Below are 19984 nucleotides of genomic sequence, written 5' to 3' on the forward strand. Positions count from 1 at the left end.
CCACCGGCTACAGGCTGCAGTCTGGCCAGGGCCGCCTGGGTCTTAACGAGTCCATGAGCCCTCCCAAGACACATTTTTGCCCCAAACTCAAATCCATTGAAGCCCTAGTAAGGAAAATTGGATCTAAGGGATCCAGAGGTAGATGACAGTGGAAGTCAAGGAGCACAGCACAGGTGAGCATGACTAATTCCTGCTAATTAGCCCCCCCACCCCATTTCATGGATAGAGGTCACACTAGTATCCATGACATATATGAAGTCTGGGGAACTCAAAGGTTACCTACAGCAGCGGGGACAGGCAGTGTGTGGGTGAGTGCAGATAATTCTCACTCCCCAGGCCCCCTGTTAACATGGGTGAAAGCTGCATTGGCACCCATGGGCAGCACCCTGCCAAGGTCGCTGGGACTCAGGGATATAAGGATGGAAGAAGGAAGGGAGTTGCCTTTTTTCTCTCTCTCATGTGCCTTGGGCATTCACTGGGAAGTGAAAAGAACTAGGGACACCTTGTTCCCCTCTTTCTGGATGGATCACTAATCATCTTCAGTCTTTACTTCTCTCAAATGCCTCCCGAATCACTGGGATTCCTTTGAAAAAACACCTTATTTTTCTTTTTTCCTCCTCTGTCCTCCCTTTCTGGGTGGGTGATTGTGTTCCCATACCATAGGGCACCCCCCTTGGATGCATCCCCAAACCTTAAACTGCTTAGCTTAAAATTGAGGTTGGGGGAAGGGAACCCAGAAGCCTGACATGCCAGCAAAAGGGTAAACTTTTTTTTTCACTAGTCAGACTTCTGACCTCTCTCTCCCTGTGCAAACCAGTAAAATGAATGATAAAATCACTGTTTATATACTCTGTAAATGGAAAAATCGATTTGTGAGGCTAGTATTAAGCTGTAGCCAATCTGGTGTGCTTTGTGTATCTTTCTGTGTGGTTCTGTCATAAAGAAGGGTACTTCAGGATAGAATGGGGTCCTACCACTGTATAATCCTGTTGTTCAGGCCAGCCCAGCAAACTGGTCAGTAACAAACTTTGCTGTAGTTCTCCATCTTGTTTTACATCCTTGGGAGCTTGACCTCATAACCAGGTGGCAGTACTTTCTTTTGGTCTCCGCCGATTTGCAATGGTGGCCCGGGTTCAATCCTGGCTTAGGGAATGAGTACTTTCTGGTTAATATATGTGTGATTTTACCATTTGCTGATTCTCTTCCCCTCCATGAACAACTTCTAGCTTCCTCTCTTAAATCTTCCTTTCTCTGAGCTACCTTCAAAGATGCTAGATTTTGTGAAAAGTGCTTACCACCTCTTTGAAAATACCTCATACACTTGTGGTTAAGTCATAACCTTAGTTGAGGCTTGTTGGTTTCACCTGTGAGGTTACTTCAAAAGCCAGAGATATTGGCCACTTGGCAAGACTAAAGTTGGGTAACAAGAGATTTAAAGAATTTTCTTAAAGAGTGCTGAGCTTAATTAGAAGTGGACATCCAAGCTATAAGTACCTTTAAAGGCCTTTATTTTTTTTTCTCTTCTTGGAACTTATTTTTCTGGAAAAGGTTTTCTTCTCAGTCAACTGAATTGTTTTTCTGCATTTTGTCTTGCCACTCTTGGTGCACACAAGAGAGACCCTAAGACAATTTCAGACAACATGGGACTCCTTGGGGAAAACAGAGAAGGCACCAAGGACTTTGTTTTGGGAAAACACCTTCTGTTTTCCTCATGGAACCCCAGGAATAAAAGCAGATAGATCACTTTCAAAATCTTTTTTTGTCGTCCAGGTTTGCCTGTTTATTTGGTCCCAGAAACTGCATGTTTTCCTAGCCCTGCTTCTTGAAGGAGTCCACTCTGAGGCCAGTAATCCAATCAGGAGATTGGTAAATGAAAAAATCTCACAACTGCTGGATCTTCTTCTGTCTGTCTGTGTAATCATATATGTGCTGTTTGTGATGGTTATATAAACAAGAGCTTTAATTAACTGGCTTAAAAACGAGCACTTAGATCAAATATTTTTTGAAGGAAAAATAAAAGCTGTAATGCCTTTTAGTTCACATGACTTTAATCTTTGAGAAATAAAAACAATTTTAAAGATAATTGGTAGAATACAAGTGTCTTCAAAATGTAAATATGTGGTCTAAATTATGCGGGTCAGATACTAGATTTGCTAAATATTTCAAGTTTATAAACTGCTTCTTTGACTTTTGAGAACTGTTCAACTTGCCTGCTTTACAATTTGGTAAAGCCTGGGACATATGGAGTTAATCACACCCCTAATTATGCTGGAAAGAGTCAGACCTTATCTGTGCCTAGCACATGATTAAAATAACTTATCAGGTTTTACATTAAAATTAAAAATTTCTAAGAGTTGCCATTATAACATGTAATTGACACTACTGAAAATAGATTTACATGCAAAGTGTGTAAGAAAAGCAAAAAGTATTTTTAGTAAAAGATAATAAGAAGGCATGGGAATGTAAAGTTTTGCCTCGTTTAGAGGGTTAAACGATGTTTAGATAAGATAAAGCTAAAGACTTAAATAAGTGGTGGAAGGTTTTTAAAAATCTTGTAAAAGAAACTTTGTGTGTAAACATATTTAACAAAAATTGGTAAAGAATATGAAAGGTTTACAAGAATCTCACCTCATAGTCAAACTGGTTAAGATCGGATAAAATTATCTACAATGTTTCATTAAAAATTTGGGGTTGACATTATTAGTAAACTAATGCAAGAGTAGAATTTGGCTTTCTCTCCGGTGAACAGGATTTTCATATAACAGTAAAGGATAATACAAGATTTTTGTTTGCCTTGTGAATAAACTACTGATGAAAAGAAGGAGAGGATAAGAGACAGATTTTTTTTGTTGTTTTTTTGAAAACTGAGTCTTCCCTGCTAACAAGTAAAATCTCTTGCCTTGTTTTAAAATTTTTGAGTCATCACTTTGGCTAATACATAAATAAGTAAGTGTTTTAAACCTTTAAAGTATTTGACAGCCTTCCCAAAATCAAACTTCAGTTTCAAGGTTGTCTTTTCTGACCCCTAACTACTAGATGCTACAGAGGGCCCCTGGAGTATCCAAAATAGAGGTAATTAGGATTATTTGACATGTTTAGTTACACGGAATTGCCAAAATAATGTTTAATCTTCTTTAGGTTATATTTTAGTGAGTAATATTAATATGTGCTCCAAAATTGTATGGGATTTCTAAAATTCTAATTTCTGAGTATATGCTATCAATCATAATCAAAGTTATTAAGTTAAATTATTATAAACCACAGAAATAGCCAAATTTATTTGTCATTCATGTTTTTGACTATAACTACCCTGAAGACATTTAACATTCACAGACAATTGTTGCCTTGCTTTGATTCTTTTCAAAAGATGGTTTATAATCAGTTATAGGACTTTGACAGGTGCTCCCAAATGCAGGTTTCTGATAACTTTGGTGATTGTGACATTGGAATAGAAGAAAACATACAGAACTCATAAAGAGCTGAAATGTTCATGAATATCAAGTAGAACAAGAATTAATGGAATGGACTGAACTGATAGAAAACTGAAGTAATCTTTCTAACTTTTTGCTTAAAATGTTGGTGTTCCTTGTTTTGTTTTTCGGAGTCAAGGAAACTTTTATTTTGAGCTATTTACAGCCTTTAATAGTTGAGTAAGTTATACTCCTATGAACAAAATTTGGAGCATGTTTGTTTCTCTTTGCCTGGTCTCTCTAGAATTTGGAAACTATTTGTGAGTAATCTTAACTTATGGCAATATAGTTGTTTTGCATCAGTGCAATAACAATTCATTTTCTTTTGCAACAGGATGCAATTGTAGAAAGTGGTTGGCTGTTTTGCCAAGGCTTTGACTGGAAAGTTGTGCTTCCCTTTGAAAAATCAAGCTTGATTTGCAGACCCAGTAAAAGTCCCTTGAGAAAACTGGCTTTTATACCTTGTCAACACAATCCTGTACAGGGTTCTTAACCTGTGGTGAGTAAAGAATGTCACTTTCTAATAGGCCCAGGAACCCCATGTTATCTTGAAACCTCCATAAGAGGAAGTTATCCAACTCATTGGTAGTTGAGGGTAAAAACCCATGGCTGGGCTCAGCTTTAAAAAGTCCTATCTGAGATTCCTTGTGGAATAGAGCTCTATCAAAGCCAATTTTAAAAGCTCATGTGAAAAATAATTATTATTGCTGCACTTTATGCAAATAATCAGGCCAAGTGTGAGACTAAAGTTTATTTTGCAAACAACTCAGTCCTATCATGATTTGTTTTTGACAAATATGAGGACAAAAGAGAGAAAAATTATGTTTCAAAACTCACCATGCAGTAGTCATTAAATTCTCATGTCATCCGTTGTTTTTAAGTTTTTGCTTACATTTTAGACTAACCCTACTTATTCTTGTGAAGCAACCAGTGATCTCTGGCTGCAGCTCAGAAGAAAGAGAAGGGATGGGTAATGAAAAATCTGGACCAATATCCTAGTTCTAATTATTGTGCAAATCCTGCCAGGTGATGGGAGTAAATAGGGTGCCTATAACCCAGAGGTTTCCTTTTTTGGGAAAATAAGACCAAGGGAGCCAACCAAAGCCAAGTCCCATGCACTTACTCTTAGCAGGCTTAACGATAACCACTAGTTATCCATGCATGCCGGCAGCCTTGGGATTTTTGAGCTGTCCTTTTCCCCTTGTTTCATTTTGATTCATGTCCTCTAATAACTCAGTTTGTCTCTTTTCACCTTAAGGCCATCAAACTCCAAATGCTCATATAACCGGAATCTTGGGCAATGGTCCCTCCTGCTGGGTACCCTTAGATAGGCCTCTGAGGAAGTTCCGACTACCGCTTCCCAAAACAGTGCCCTCCTGTCAGCAGGAAGGAGTTAAGACCGGTCTTTGTCCTTGTCCTTATCCTTATCCTAACGGCACTTAGATGTACTTCTTTAGAAAGTGGGCATGACAGCAGCAGGAGGCAGCCAATGCCCAGGCAGATGGGGCAGGTCCCCAGTGAAACCCCACCTCCAAGTCAAGGACAGTTTAAAGCCTGAAAGCCAAGCTACAGGTTAAATCTTTGAACCAGACTGAGGACTTGTCTTCCTGTTTAACACGTTTTCCTCTGATTGGTCCCCACCCTTTACCTATTTTACATTTACCTACCCTTTCCTAATTGGTTTTTCTACACTGTTGTGCCTACCATTGAATGGTGTCTGCCTTTAACCTTTATTGGATACTCACAAACCAATCAGCACTAACTCTGCATTCTGAGTCCATAAAAGGCCCTGGACTCAGCCATATGGAGGAACTTACCCATCTTGGGTAGGAAGATCAACCCCATATCCCCCCGCACTGAATGTTACTTTCAACACTCAATAAAATTCTTTTCTGCCCTCGTCATCCTTCAATGTGCAGCATATTCTCATTCTTCTTGGGCATGATACAAGAACTCAGGAACCACCGAACATGGAACAAGCTATAACACAGGCCAGTTGGGGCATGCCAGCATGGCCGAGTGGGGCCCAGGCAGAGCATTGCCTGCTGGGGGTCCCTGGTCTGCAACGTGACTGAGAATAAAAATCCTACATTGGTTTTACATAACAGAATGTGAACATCTGACGAGAAGGGTGATGAAAGGAAGAGTCACCCATGCAGATGTCTCTGGGTATGTGGGGGAGTGACTGGTCTCACCTTGACTTTATTCTGCATCTGGGCAGGTGGGTTCGTAATCGACACCACCAGTGTGCAACTGAACAGACTTTAGTTTTAGGAGCTGGACTTAGATTGCAGTCCTAAAGTTTCAATTGGCCTGTACTCATTCATGGGAGGCCAGCAGAGATTCACTCAGGGATGACCTGTGGCGGCAGCTCTTCCAGATGTCTGAGGCCTTTCCCATTCTCTTTGGGTCTGGCTGATACATGAAGTTAGTGACAGTTATTCATTTGGAAGAGGCAGTGCAATGACTTTCCCTTTTGCATAAGAGGTATTGGGGGTCCTGAGATTTTTAGTTTCCTTTACAAGGCCTTCCTGCAAATAAGCACAAGAGAACCCAGAGTGCGGGGTCTCTGGCTGTCTGAGCAGTTCAGCTGCTGACGCTGAGGACAATGTGAGAAAGCCTGTCCTGGTGGAAGGGAGAGCAAAGGTGGAGAGAAAGGAAGCTCCATATTGGTTTTTGAAACATGCCACAGCTGAAGGTCAGTCCCCAAAGCTGGTTACGATTGAAAGGGAGGAAAAGCTGCTCCCACACGGCTCTGGCTGCGGCTTCCGAGACTCTGCAGTTGGGGCCGTCTGTCCTTCCCAGGTGGCAGCTACTTCTTTTTAGGAGCAGGCTCACAGCGGTTTTCTGGTGCAGCCTTGCCCAGCGTCCCGACGTTTTGCTTCCTGCCTGGCCTCGGCACTCTGTGATGACCTCCTCTTGCCACACACTGTGGTCTCCGTAGGCTGCCCGCGGCTGACCCGAGGATGGTGGCCCCCAGCACACCTTGGTTTCTGAGGAACCCGCTGAGACGCTTGGGCCGTGCCGTGAAACAGGGAGATAGCGTCTGCTCTCTTTCCATTTTTGTTCATTTTCAGTGCTCTGACCCCCCGGAAGCCTCACTTATGCATCCAAGAATCCAGACGGCCGTGAACAAAGTTGCTGTGGTTTGGGGCTGCAAATCTGGCCCACAGCCCACCTGGGAAACTGAATCGAACCTGCCTCAGCTGCCCTCACCACAGGCACCAGCCTCCTCACAGAAGTTTGATGTCTGATCATTCGGTACAGGCTGAGCCTCAAAGCTAAAATGGAAAACGCATTTTACGAGCAGATAACACATTTTTGGAATGACTGCTTTAAACATTTTGGATACAGATTCACAGCGAGGACTATTTTTAGATGAATTATCTCTTCTATTTACCATACTGATTTGTTGGAAGAAAGAAAAGCATTATTTTAAAAAGGGAAAACATTCTTTAAAAGGAGTGACTCTAAATTTCCCCCCAAGAGTAAAAGGCTGTCTGTCTCTCACTCAATGTGGTGGCTGCTACAGGAGGATCTTCCCAGGCCTTCTCTGGGAATTCCCATCAGATCACAGGAATGGTCCCTGGCAGACACAACCCAGTCTGCACCTTCCCTGGGCCACAGCTGATGGCACGAGGAGAGGTGTGACATCTGCCTGACCTAAGCGGTCAGGTTATTCCCCCTGAGAACTTAGAGCTGAGACCAAGGACTGAGAAGCTGTCGTGGGAGTGGGGAATCGGCTGCAGGTTGCCACAGGGACAAGAGTAGGGAACAGCAGCAGCAAAGCACACAGTGCGCAGAGGCAAAGACAACATAGAGATGAAAGATCCCAGGTGTGCTCCTCATTTGGGTAGCATCAGTTGCCCTCACATCCTTAGAATAAATGTCCCATTTTTCAATTCCAGTGTAAGTGGGTTGCTGACATCAAAAACTGAAATGAGTGACTGAGGCAGGTCTCATCACCGAGGTTTGTTATGCCAGCTTTAGGGCGTGTCCAGGACAGGAGCCACACACACATCTGTGTGTTTTTGGAGAGGTCTTCGGGGGGCTAGTGCCGATCCATTTCCTAATGAGAGGGGGCCTGCAGGGAGAGAGGCAGGTAGGTGGTGAGGGGGAGGGTTGCATTCCTGTGAGACCTTAGTTCATGCCCAGGAAATCCATGTTTTACATAAGAGAAGGTGAACGTCTGATGAGGAAGGAGGACTACAAGAAGATGCCTCCGGATCTCGCCTTGACTTTGTTCTGCATTCGGGTAAATGGGCTTAAAATCAGCATGGCTGGTGTGGAATTGAACAAACTTTAGTTTCAGGAGCTGGACTGAGATTACAGTCCTGAAGTCCCAATTGGCCTGTCCATGTTTATGGGGGACCAGCAGAGTATTTGCTCAGGGATTACCTGTGAGGGCAGAAGACAACTGAGGCCCTTCCCCCATCCATGGGGTCTGGCTGCTGCATGAGCCTGGTGACAGCTCTTCCTCTGGAGGCCGGAGTTGTGTGCCTCAGCCGCCAGGCTTAACTTCCCCTTTCTCATAAGGAGTTCAGGGGTCCTGTGATTTTTTTTTTTATTTTTCTTTGTTCTATTTCTTACAACCAAATAAACTTACCTTATATGCCTACATCATAAATATTAGATGTTAGAAATTCACAGGTAATTTCCCCTGGACTGGAATTTGGGCTCATGGTTGGAAAACCCAGAGTCCTCTTTCCAGGTCTGTTCTCAGCCCCTGGCTCCTTCCTGTGCCTGTCTCTGTTCTGTGCTGGGGCTAAACGGGTTTCTAGTCTCGCAGGCTGACAGTGGGGGCTCAAACTGCTTGACCCCCCATTCTGGGGTGTTGAGGTTCCTGTTGTCTCTCCTTGTCTAACTTTCTGTCTCTCAGAGTTTAAAAAGCTTGGATCTTCTGTCTCTGCACTTCAGAATGCCACAGGATTTGGGCGGAGAGGCTGCGCAGGGAGCTTCTGGAAGGGAGCAGGGTTCAGTTTGCCCAACACCCTCTGCACTGGCTCTCACTCTGACTCTTAACCCAGGATGAGCCGCTTGTCTTTGCTATGGGGGTTTAGGGCTGGGAGAGGTCCTAGAATTCTATGGCTTCTGCATTTTTGGTGAGCAAACCAAAGCTTGGAGAGGATACGTTAATTCCCTGAGTTACAGAACTAATTAAGAGCAGACTCTGGGACTAAAACTCAGTTTGCCTGACTCCTAGCCCCACGGCCCTTCGTGGTCTTCACTCTCTTCAGCCACGTTTGGAACGTACGTCCTGTCCTGGGCTTCACGGGTGCTGCTTCTCACTCATCCTGAGCCGTTGCCTGGAGTCTGACCCGAGCTTCTCGGCATCGTTAGGATGGCAGGGGATCCATGCCTTTTCTGGCGATGGAAGTCAGTCAGCAGTTTCCGCAAGTTCTTCTCTAACTCAGCCATAGGCCATTTCTTTCTTCTGGACTGTAGAAAATAATTAAAGTTGCCCTATTGTTTGTGTTCTTTCTTTCTCCTCTCTGACTCAAAGAAAAACACAGGAGATTTTACATCTAACCATGACTCAAAGCCAGTACATGGCTGTGTTAGCAACCTGAGTCCCCAAATTTGTTCAATCAGAAGAAATTGCTTAATCTTTATTACTTATTATTCATTTGCCTGTTTTGGTTTGGCAAAGCTTGTGTTTGTTATGACAATAGAGAAAGTACTAAATTTGGGCTTGAGGTATTCATTCAAATATGCCATGCTGTTTCAAATTCTTCCGACATCCAAAATACTGAGAGAATTTCCACAAATGATGGAGCCAAATGAGTAGGCTGAAGTGAGAATAACCGCTCGGTGGTCCAATCAGACTTTGCTTCCTAAAAATGCAGCAACTCACCAACCTGAAAGAAGTAACCTGCTCTCAGGGGGCTTGGAGGAGCCTCCAGAGGATGGACTGGCAGCCATGCACATGTCAGTGCTGCTTTTGAGAGTCTTCTGTCATCCACTCCGAGACAGCTATGCCAGGAAGGTGAAACCAGGAGGTGTGTATGAGAGTGTGTATGAGTGTGTGTGTGTGTGTGTGTGTGTGCATGGGCAGACGATGTGTGTGCATGTGTGAATGTTAGCGTGTTTACATGTGCATGTTATGTGTAAACGCATGTGTACATGTGCATGTTTTGTGTGAGAGTGTGTATGCATATAAGTGTGTGTGCATGTTGTGTGTGAGTGCATGTGTGCATGTGCATGCCATGTGTGTGAGTGCCTATGTGCATGTATATGCCTTGTATGTGCATGTTGTGTGAGAGCATGTGCATGTGCATACCGTGTGTGAGTGCATTTGTGCATGTGTATGCCGTGTGTGTGTATGTGAGAGTGAGTGTGTGTGCATACAGTGTGTGGGTTCATGTATACGTGTGCAAGATGTGTGTGAGAGCATATATGTGTGCATGCCATGTGTGAGTGCATATGTGCATGTGCATGCTGTGTGTGTGTATGTGAGAGTGAGTGCGTGTGCATGCTATGTTTGCAAGTGCATGTGTGCATGTGTATGCTGCGTGTGTATGTGTATGTGAGTGTGCGTGCATGCCACGTGTGAGTGCATGTGTGCATGTGTATGCGAGTGAGTGTGCGTGCATGCCATGTGTGTGTGCATATGTGCATGTGTATGCTGTGTGTGTGTATGTATGTGAGAGTGAGTGCATGTGCATGTCATGTAAGTGCATGTGTGCGTGTGTATGCTGTGTGTGAGTGTGTGTGTGAGAGCATGTGCATGCCATGTGTGAGTGCATGTGTGCATGTGTATGTCATGTATGTGTCCATGTTGTATATGTGAGAGCATGTGCGTGAGTGCTGTGCATGCCATGTGTGTGAGAGTGCATGTGTGTGAGAAAGTGTGTGAAAATGAGAGCATGAGTGAGGGTGAGGTGCACTGGGCAATACTGGGATGGAAACTGACTTATAGATCAATGGGATGACATGGATGATCTTAAAACAGGTGAACAGATTTAAGGACTTAATTTATAATAACAGCAGCATCATGTTCTAGTGTAGCAAAGGATTAATTATTCAAAAAATAGCATTTAAAAGAGTTTTGTTTGAATAAAGTTAGACTATTTTCTCTACCATATGCCAAAGTAATTTCAAATATATTGAGTTATATGTAAAATTGAATTGGAAAGACAACTATAAATCAAAGATGATCAGCTGAACACAGACATCTCACATATCTTTATATTTTGAAAATGCACCTAATCTAACATAAAGGCATTTTGTTTGAAAAAAAGCCACAGGGATGGTATGCACTGGAGGGTATGTGTGGTAATGAAATTCTGGGAGAGGGTGAGCAGTTGGACTAGTGGTAATCAATTTAATGGATGCAGCAGAGTCCCGAGGTGGCAGCAGGAAAAGCTGAGGCCAGCGGGAACGGAGCCCCGAAGTCTTCAAAAACCTCAAGCATTGCCAGCGTCCATCTCTAGAACTGGGGATGAAGGGTGGAACTAAGAGATAAATTTGGGGAAGGCTGTTTGAAAAGACGTTCAAAAAGATCTCTAGGCCCCTTTCTATAGCCCAGGCCTCTGGCACACACCAGTCCTCTTCTTAGAAGAAGCCTGGGGCATTTGAGGAACACTTGGTTTTATGAAGGTGCAGCAGCTGCTCCCACACTGTCCCTCATGTGCACATTGCATCTTGCACCACAGAGTCTTCCTCCCTCCCGAGGTGCTGCCTGGGGTCAGCAGGAGGGATCAGGCTTTCTGCTGAAGAGCCTCTAGAGAGGTGAAGACACAGGCACCTATGTCCCAGCACGTGCCCTGACCAGACCCCTGCAGTCACATTCAGATAGTACAAGTACTGCTCATCTCCTTGGAGTCTTCAACCACCTTTTTGGTCCCTGGGTGTTAATCATGACCAGGCAGCCAGGACAGAATGAGCACCTAGGAGAATTGAGAGAAAACTGAAAACACACGTAGAGAAAAACAGCTTGGAAGGAGCAGAAGCTGTGCTGGCAGAACAGAAGGAGACCTGCCATGAACATCCCTGGAGAGATGAGAAGATGCCACACTCATGAGCTGAGAACAGGGCACCCAGCAAAGGAGCATTCAGAAGAAATAATCGATCAGAGAAAATAACGTGTATATACACAGTAGATATTTTTTATTGCTAGCATTATACAAAAACTCACTGGAAGTTGTGAAAGATTTTAAAAAATCACAAAAAGATGGAATGTGGGAAATAAAATATTAAAATATTGCAAGATCAATCCAGAGGTTTTAATATCCACAATAAAAGGATTTGTAGAAGTAGAAAATTAAGAAAATTGAAAAATTAACAACAAATGCATTAGTCTGTTTTCACACCGCTATAAAGACTGCCTGAGATTGGGAAATTTATAATGGAAAGAGGTTTAATTCACTCACAGTTCTGCATGCCTGGAGAGGCCTCAGGAAACTTACAATCATGGCAGAAGGGGAAGCAAACACGTCCTTCTTCACATGGCAGCAGGAGAGAGAAGTGAGAGTGAAGGAAAAACTGCCATTTACAAAACCATCAGATATTTTGAGAACTCACTATGATGAGAACAGCATGGGGAAAATATCCCCCAAGATCCAATCACTTCCCTCCCTTGACATATAGGGACTACAATTGGACATAAGATTTGGGTGGGGACACAGAGGAAAACCATATCAACAAAGTAGAGTCATTCAAGAATATTCCCCAGGCTGGTGAGACATGAGTTGCCAGATCGAAAGACCTCACACATGAATGGAAATACTAGCATGAAGGCATACACTGTGGCATTCAGAATTCTTGGGAGCAACAGAAAGAGGCCTGGAGCTGTCAAAGCAGAAGAACGGCACACAGGAAGGCTTTGTGCTTCTCAAAGAAACACTCGGACATAGGACAACATGGAGAAACACCTTTGTGTTTCTGAAGGAAATTAATTTCTAACACTAACATGAAATTCTACACCTGGTAAAATTGTCAATCAAGTATCAGGAGAGAATAAAGATGTCTGCTGATATACAAGGTCTTACAGGCTTTACTGCCCAGGCACCATTTCTCAGGAAGCCAGTGGAAAATGCACCCCAACAAAATGGAAGCTGAAACAGAAAACACAGAGACCAGGGAGCTGAAATTGGGTGTGCTGGGCAGGGAGGGTGAGGAGAATTCTCTCGCATGCAGATCCTGCTCTGGCATCAGGCCTGCAGGTCTCCCTGCCCAAGGATGAGGAGGTTGTTACCATCACCGACTGGCATGGTGCTCCCTGGATTGTCAGAGGAGAGCAGTGCATCCAGAAAGGACTCAGCCTTGACCTCCGGCTAGAGGAAGGACCTTGACCTTGAGTGGGGGAAGACTCAGCCCATTCTTTCTGCCCACTCCCTGAGATCAGCCTCCACATGCTGCACAGCTGTGAGGCCTTGGGCACCCTCTTCCTCCAGAAGGCCCTGGTCTGTCACAGGAAGCCAAGGCCATCACAGCCCAGAGACCCTTGTCTTTCCTGGAGCCTTGCTGGGAGAGGGGTTCTGTGGCCTCAGCGGCATACAACTACTGTGTGCCTGAGTACGTGTATGTAATTTAGGTGAGCATGTAAACTTTAGGATATGTATGTATATTTTAGGTTACTTACACACCTGTTTCATATTGCATACTAATCTATAGATGCATACATACATACGTACACACTGGTCAATTCGTAAAGAGGAGTAATGATTAAGATAGGTGAGTAGATAGCAATGATTTCTGGGAATGAGGTAGAAAGTTTGATTTCAGAAATACTTTTTTCCTATCAATTTGAGTAATTTTAAATTTATGACTAATTATAAAATAATATTTGAAAATCCTCCTTAAAAAATTAGAACCTTGCCAATAAATCCCAATGACAGATTCCTACTCTACCCACCCCCCACTCCTACCACATCTGGTCTGTTTTTCTCAAGACCATTTCTAAAGCACATTGATACGGAGTGAATGTTGGCGTACCTCCCTGCCCCCATTCTGATGCCGAGGCCCTGAACCCCACGGTGTTGATGTTGGGAGGTGGGGCCTTGGGAACTTACGATGGGATCAGTGGCTGCATAAAAAGACACACTGGAGCCTCCTCTTTCCACCAAGTGAGGACACAGGGAGGAGGCGCCGTCTGCAGACCAGAAAGCGTGGCCATTGCCAGGATCCAAATTGGCTGGTGCCTTAACTAACCTTGGACTTCCAGCCTCCAGAACTGTGAGAAGTAACTGTCTGCTATTAAAGTCAGTGAGTCTGGGGTATTTTGTTACAACAGTCTGAGCTGAATAAGACGTGCACACACACACATACACACACACAACACACATACACACATGCACACACACATATACACACATATACACACATGCACACACACATACACACATATACACACACACATGCACACACTACACACATCCACACATAAACCATACACACATGCACATACACACACATACACACACGCACACACACACATACACACACACACACACACGCACACACACACGCACACACGCACACACACATATACACATACATATTTGGGCAATGTGGGCATTATTCTTTTTGGTCAAAGATAAAATGACTGTGAAGTAAGGCTGATTTCTTTATTATAAGCTGACTGTCCTCAAAATTTAAAATACAATTTATTTCCCAGAAAGGAGTAGCCTCTGACTTGAATGTATTGGCAGCCAGCACTCACTGAGATCTTCTGAACAGGGGTTAAAATTCTGTATTATGGTTAATTAATGCTGTTGGTATTGATTTAATAGTTAAATCTACCATATAACTATTCATCATCATTCTGACCATAAGTATATAATTAACTAGATGGAAATATTAGAAAGCTAGTTTTGACTCTTTTTTTTTTTTTTAAACTTACTTTAAGTTCTGGGATACCTGTGCAGAACGTGCAGGTTTGTTCCATATACATGTGCCATCTGGTTTGCTGCACCTATTAACCCATCATCTAGGTTTTAAGCCCCGCATGCATTAGTTATTTATCCTAATGCTCTTCCTCCCCTTGCAGGTGTTGTCTCCGGAGTCAATTGCAAACACCCCGACAGGTGTTGTCTCTGGAGTCAATTGCAAAAGAAAACGTGACAAAAAGGGAAAAAGATCGACAAAGGCACATGTGAAATTCTTAAACTCCATCGAATTCTGGTCACTGCGGGGCTTGCTCCAACACTCACGTTTGCATGTGGCTAACTCCCATTTCTCTGTTGTTGAGACGGGTGAGCAGCAATGTTTTTTGGATTCAGTAAACATTTCTAATTAAACACAAATCATTTGAAAAAAAAATAATTTTAGTAGTATCGCCAGGCATTTTTTTGCTTAGTTTTCAAAGCGTGGAAATTTTAAGGAAAATTTCATCCATGTGTGTGATTAATGTTAATTTGAGGCACGGATGATGATTTTAAGCGTGATTTAATAAGTAAGTGGCTCGAGTGCCTAAAAACAAGCAGTCGCACTGCTGCCGTCTGCACACTTGCTGTGTGAATCTGCATACCTGAAATTCTATGTTTCTTGTTGTACAAGGCTATGGCGGTGGCCTAGCCGGAGATCCCGTTTCCAGCCCGGAGCTCCCCTCATCGAGTGCCATTTCTCCACATGGGCGGGAGGCCTCAGGTGGGCCATGTGACTGTGGTCCCAGGACGTCCCCACCAGCTGGAGTCCATCATGATCCAGCCGTGGTGTTTCCGTGCTGCCCAGCCTTGGCTCCTAGGGCCTCCCTTCTCAGCGCCCCCCATGTCATCTCAAGAAGGTCCCGAGCTTTGTGGCCACTTTTGGTTGTTAAAACAGTCCCGATGAAGGCTCCAGGTTCCTCTCGCTCTTCTCAGCCCAGGCTAGCCTGGGGCCCTACTGCGGGGCTACGGCCTGACTCTTCTCTTCCTTCAGAGAGAGTCTCTGGCAGAAAGTTTTCCGTGTGAATGTCTGCTCAGTTACAAAGTGATTTAGGGACATCCCTTCCCTTGGTGATGAAATGTTTATAATGAAGTGTTCCTGGCTTTTTGCAGTGAGGATGCTGCATAGACCTCAGCCTTTTAGACCAGGCAGGTTCATGGTCATAAACCATAATGCTTCAGGGTCCTCATTAGATCTGACCTGGCAGCTACGTGTCAACGTTAGGCGTACAAGGGTTTGGAATCACATACTGGGAAATATCTATATGTACACACACACAAACACATACACACACATACATATACATATACATATACACACACACACACACTCTCACACACCCCCAATAAAATGCACCAAGTCATGATGGGGACATGAGTCAGGATGTGTGCATTGCCTCGAGCTTCCGCAGGCTGTAGGTGCAGCTCTGCGGCCAGTGCCGACTGGACAGAGCTCCACATGCATGAGAACGTTTCTGAGCCATGTGGGCAAATGTTCCAGTACCTGCAGTGCAAACACAGCCTCCTCTTTCCGAGGTAACTGCAGCTTAAAACCGCACAGTGCTGGGGCTTTGAGGGCTAGGCAGCCCCACTCTTCTGACCTCCAAGTTCTCTTCCTGGTCATCTGCAATCGTAGGAAGTGCAGAAAGACCTGGGAATTTCCTCCAGACAGGGCACTCCGATGGCTTTGGCCATGTGTGAGATCCTAGGACCTACGGTGATGGAGAGAGACAGCTGGGCTCAGGAGCACACGGGCTGTTGCCTGTGGGATGAGGCCATGTGGGCTTCCTGAGGTCCTGTCCCCAGGATGCTGCTGGATTTCCTGGCAGCTCCATGATCCGTCCCCTGGCATGGCTCCTTTCTGAAACATTGAGGGTGCTGCTTGCTGCTTTGCACCGAAAGGGAGCTTCTCCCTGAAAACATCACTGTGTCATACTGAGTCTTTTTCCCATGACAGCCCAGAGACTGATCTCTTCAGTGGAGCTCTTGCCAATGCTTCCTCCTAACTTAGAGGAAAATCCAAGCAGCTCTGGTGCTTGGGAAAGAATTGGGAGGGAATATATTTACTCATTAGTACATGGATGGGGATTAGACTTATAGAATCAAATGAGGTCACCTGCAGGGATGCAGAGAGACGGGGGTGGAGGCTCATGGTCTGGCTCCAGGGAATGGAGACCCTGGAAGGTCTTGGAAAAGCCAAAGAAGAAGGAGAAGGGAAGCCATGATGGTGAGGTAAAGCCAAAGAGATGGCCAGCTCTGGACACCAGCAGAGGCCATGCCTGGAAGCCTGCGGGGACTTGGGCCTGCCGTGCATGTGAAAATATGGAACACGGTTGGCATTAACCAAAGTTATTTCATCAGGTTGCTGTGAAGAGAAGGCAGATTGGGGACTGGTGAGTATGTAGGAGGCAGAGCTAGGGAAAGCAGTGCAAATTACATTTTTGAGAGTGCCTGTGTGTGGAAGAGAGAAACAGGCTGGCCATCAGAGAGCAATTCAGGGTTTGGAGGGACGTAGTTGGCAGGAGAGGCTGGAACATGTACACACGTCAGTAAGACAGATCCGGGTCGGGACACTTTCTGGTACAGATGGATTCTGAGACAGAACATTTGTTCGTACAGTTCCTGGGAGGCCAGAAGGGATGGGGCCCCGGCAGACACGAGAGAGGAACGTGATGCCCCCACCTCCTTCCTACACCATCAGGAGAGGAGAGGAGAGGAGGCTGTTATGGTTTCTCGGCATGTCTGGGAGGAGTGTATGGGGTCCTGGGAGTGTGACGGCTTGTCAGGAAGATTCCGGAGCTCATTGGAGTCAGTGGTCACCATCTGTAGAGGGCCTGGTCTCAGTGTGGGCATTTTTCTCTAAAGTGGCGAGTTGCTGTGGGCAGGCGGAGAGAGGCCGAGTAGTTCCCTTCATTTGGAGTTCATGTGGAGTTGAGTTTTCTCCAAATGGATGAGGTGAAAATTTAGGAAAAACCTAATGAGGGCATTGGAAAATTAAATTAAAATTTTAATTTTAAGCTGGATGGTGGTTGGTTAGACCATAACCAAGGCTGAGTGAGGGCGCCAAGGGTGGCTTTTCTAAGTGCACATGGCTGGGCCATGGCGCCCTTTGTTTGCTCAAACACTAGCTGGTTAATGCTGTGAAGATGTTTTGCAGATGTGATTAACATCTAAACCAGCAGACTTTGAATAAAGTGAGTTACCCTTTATAACTTGGGTGAACCTCATCCAATCAGTTGAAGGGATAAAGAGAAAAAACAGAGGTCCCTTCAGGAAGAAGGAATTCTGGCTCCAGACTACAGCATAGAAATTCTGCCTGAGTCTCCAAACTCAAGGCTATACCATCCGCTCTCCCCTGGGTCTCTGGTGTGCCAACCTGCCCTGCAGATGTCACTCTTGCCAGCCCCACAGTTGCATGAGCCAATTCCTTACAATGAATCTGTGTACGTGTGTCCGGTTGGTGCTGCTTCCCTGGAGAATGCTGGCTGATGCCCTGATGGTGATTATGTTGGGGATTTGATGGTGGAGGAGCTGTTGGACGGGTTGGCAGGAAGGAGAGGAGGCTGTGGCCAGATGCCAGATTCCTTACCTCACTGCCGCGCTCATGGGTTCCTGTAGATCAGGGTGTTCCCAGGAGAGGGGAAGGCCGTGGGTGGCTGGGGGGTGGCTGGGGATCAGTAGAGCAGCATCAGCCCTCAGGTCAGGGCTGCGGTGCAGTCCATGCAGACACTGAAGTTACCTAGAAGGTCAGGGTTGGGGTGCTGTCTGTGTGGACACTGAAGTCACATAGGAGGGTGGCAGGGGCCACGGTGGAGAGGAAGGTGGAGCTAGAAACCATGGAATCAGATGCAAAGTGAGTAAAACCAGGAGGTTGACAGAAGGCAGCGGTGAGGAGGCAGTAGCCATGGGGCTTCATTTCTATTGCCATGCAGTAAGGGCATCCGTGGGGAAAAGAGGAGACTATTTTGGAAGAAGAGTAACACAAGGGCTCACAACAAGGCTAGTGACTTGGTGCATGGGTGTTGTAGTCAAGGGCATTGAACCTTGTGCAGACAGAGACCCAGAGAGCGAATGTTTGGGATGTGCTGCACCATGGATCTCCAGTCCATGCTATAAGAACAAATGCTTTTGAAAAAAATACAGGCAATATTGACAGAACTGTTAAAATTAAAACCATTTTCATTCAATGGAAGAAAAGGAGAAGAAAATCAGAATCCTCAGAAATGGTGACATCAGTAAGAAGTGATAGAAGGGGAGAGATAGATTTAACACATCTTATATTTTGTTGTAATTTTAACAGGTTATGAAAAAATAATCTACATGAAATAAAAAGATGGGAATAAATTGATCATTTATGTTTTGAATATTTTAAAAGATGTTTTAATGTCATTGTGAGAATTCATTTTCCAAAGCATGTGTTTTCTTGATAAAAGCTATTAGTGAAAAATGAGAAAAATGATAAGATGAGAATTTGATGGAAAGTGCCTTCATAATTCCCAAAAACTTGATATTGGAATGCTTTAAGATCTCATCACATATTTATCTGTAGTTTTCATGTGCAGAAGGCTCTGACAGCTGGGACAATTTGACTTCAGATTTTACAAAAAAAGACAATCCCTTTGCTCTATTTGCTCTGGAATGTGGGCTGTGATCGGAATCAAAACTTTTTAGTAAAATTAACTGTCTGTTCAAATTTTCCTCACCAGAAATCCAAATCATTCCTTTTGCAACAAAACAATAACAGTGAAGTGCGTTCCCTGAGTTTTTGGAGAGAAAAGAAAAATAAAGTTCAGAGGCAAAACTTGGTAGAAATTCTGAAGCCTGGATGGCGGCGATGACTCCGCGCAGCAGGAACGTCGCAGGCCTTGCCTGGCCACGTCCTCTTGGCTGGAGGCATGAGTGTTTATGCCAGGCTGAAGAAGTCACTTGAACTCATGTCCTTTGACTGAACATTTTTTATGAGACCTGCATAAATCATTTCTTTAAAAATGGCATCCTGGGCATGGAGATAGTCTGCTTTTCGCAAGAATTGTTATGGGCAAAGTCTCTCTTCAGATGAGAATGATTCTGCTTTGATTCCCTCTGCCTTCTGCCCTTAAGTAAGCTCACTGTGTCTCCTTAAACACTCTGGCTTTAACCAGTTTCTGTGTATCTTTCAGACCAACATTCCTCTCGGTTATCAGTCAATTGAGAGACTGAGAAATGAAGTCAATAGAATGAAAAGAAAATAGTCATACACAGTAAGCTCGATTTTCCTCCTACCCCTTCCTCATATCTTTGCCAAGTCAAACCGAACTACCTCCTTCTAGAAATTTGTCTTATAAATTATCTTCATGACGTTCAGGAAGCTAACATATTTAAAAATGTAAAAAGCACTAAAAATACTGATTAAAAGATCAATTGGACTTCAGCAGAATTTAGAACTTCTGTCCATCAAACAACAACCTTAAGAAAGTGAAAAGATAGGTGCTTTCATTAGTCCCCATAACACAGGAAGAAGCCCTAGAAAATCAATCAGAAAAACACAACCAACCCAACTTAAAAGCTGCGCAACAGCCTGCATGGGCACTTCACAAAACGGTATCCCAGTGGCCGTGGAGCTATGAGGAGGTGATCAAGATCATCTGTTTTCAAGAAAATTAAAATTAA

The sequence above is a fragment of the Chlorocebus sabaeus genome, chromosome 13 (assembly GCF_047675955.1).
Source record: "Chlorocebus sabaeus isolate Y175 chromosome 13, mChlSab1.0.hap1, whole genome shotgun sequence".
In the NCBI taxonomy this organism is placed as follows: Eukaryota; Metazoa; Chordata; class Mammalia; order Primates; family Cercopithecidae; genus Chlorocebus; species Chlorocebus sabaeus.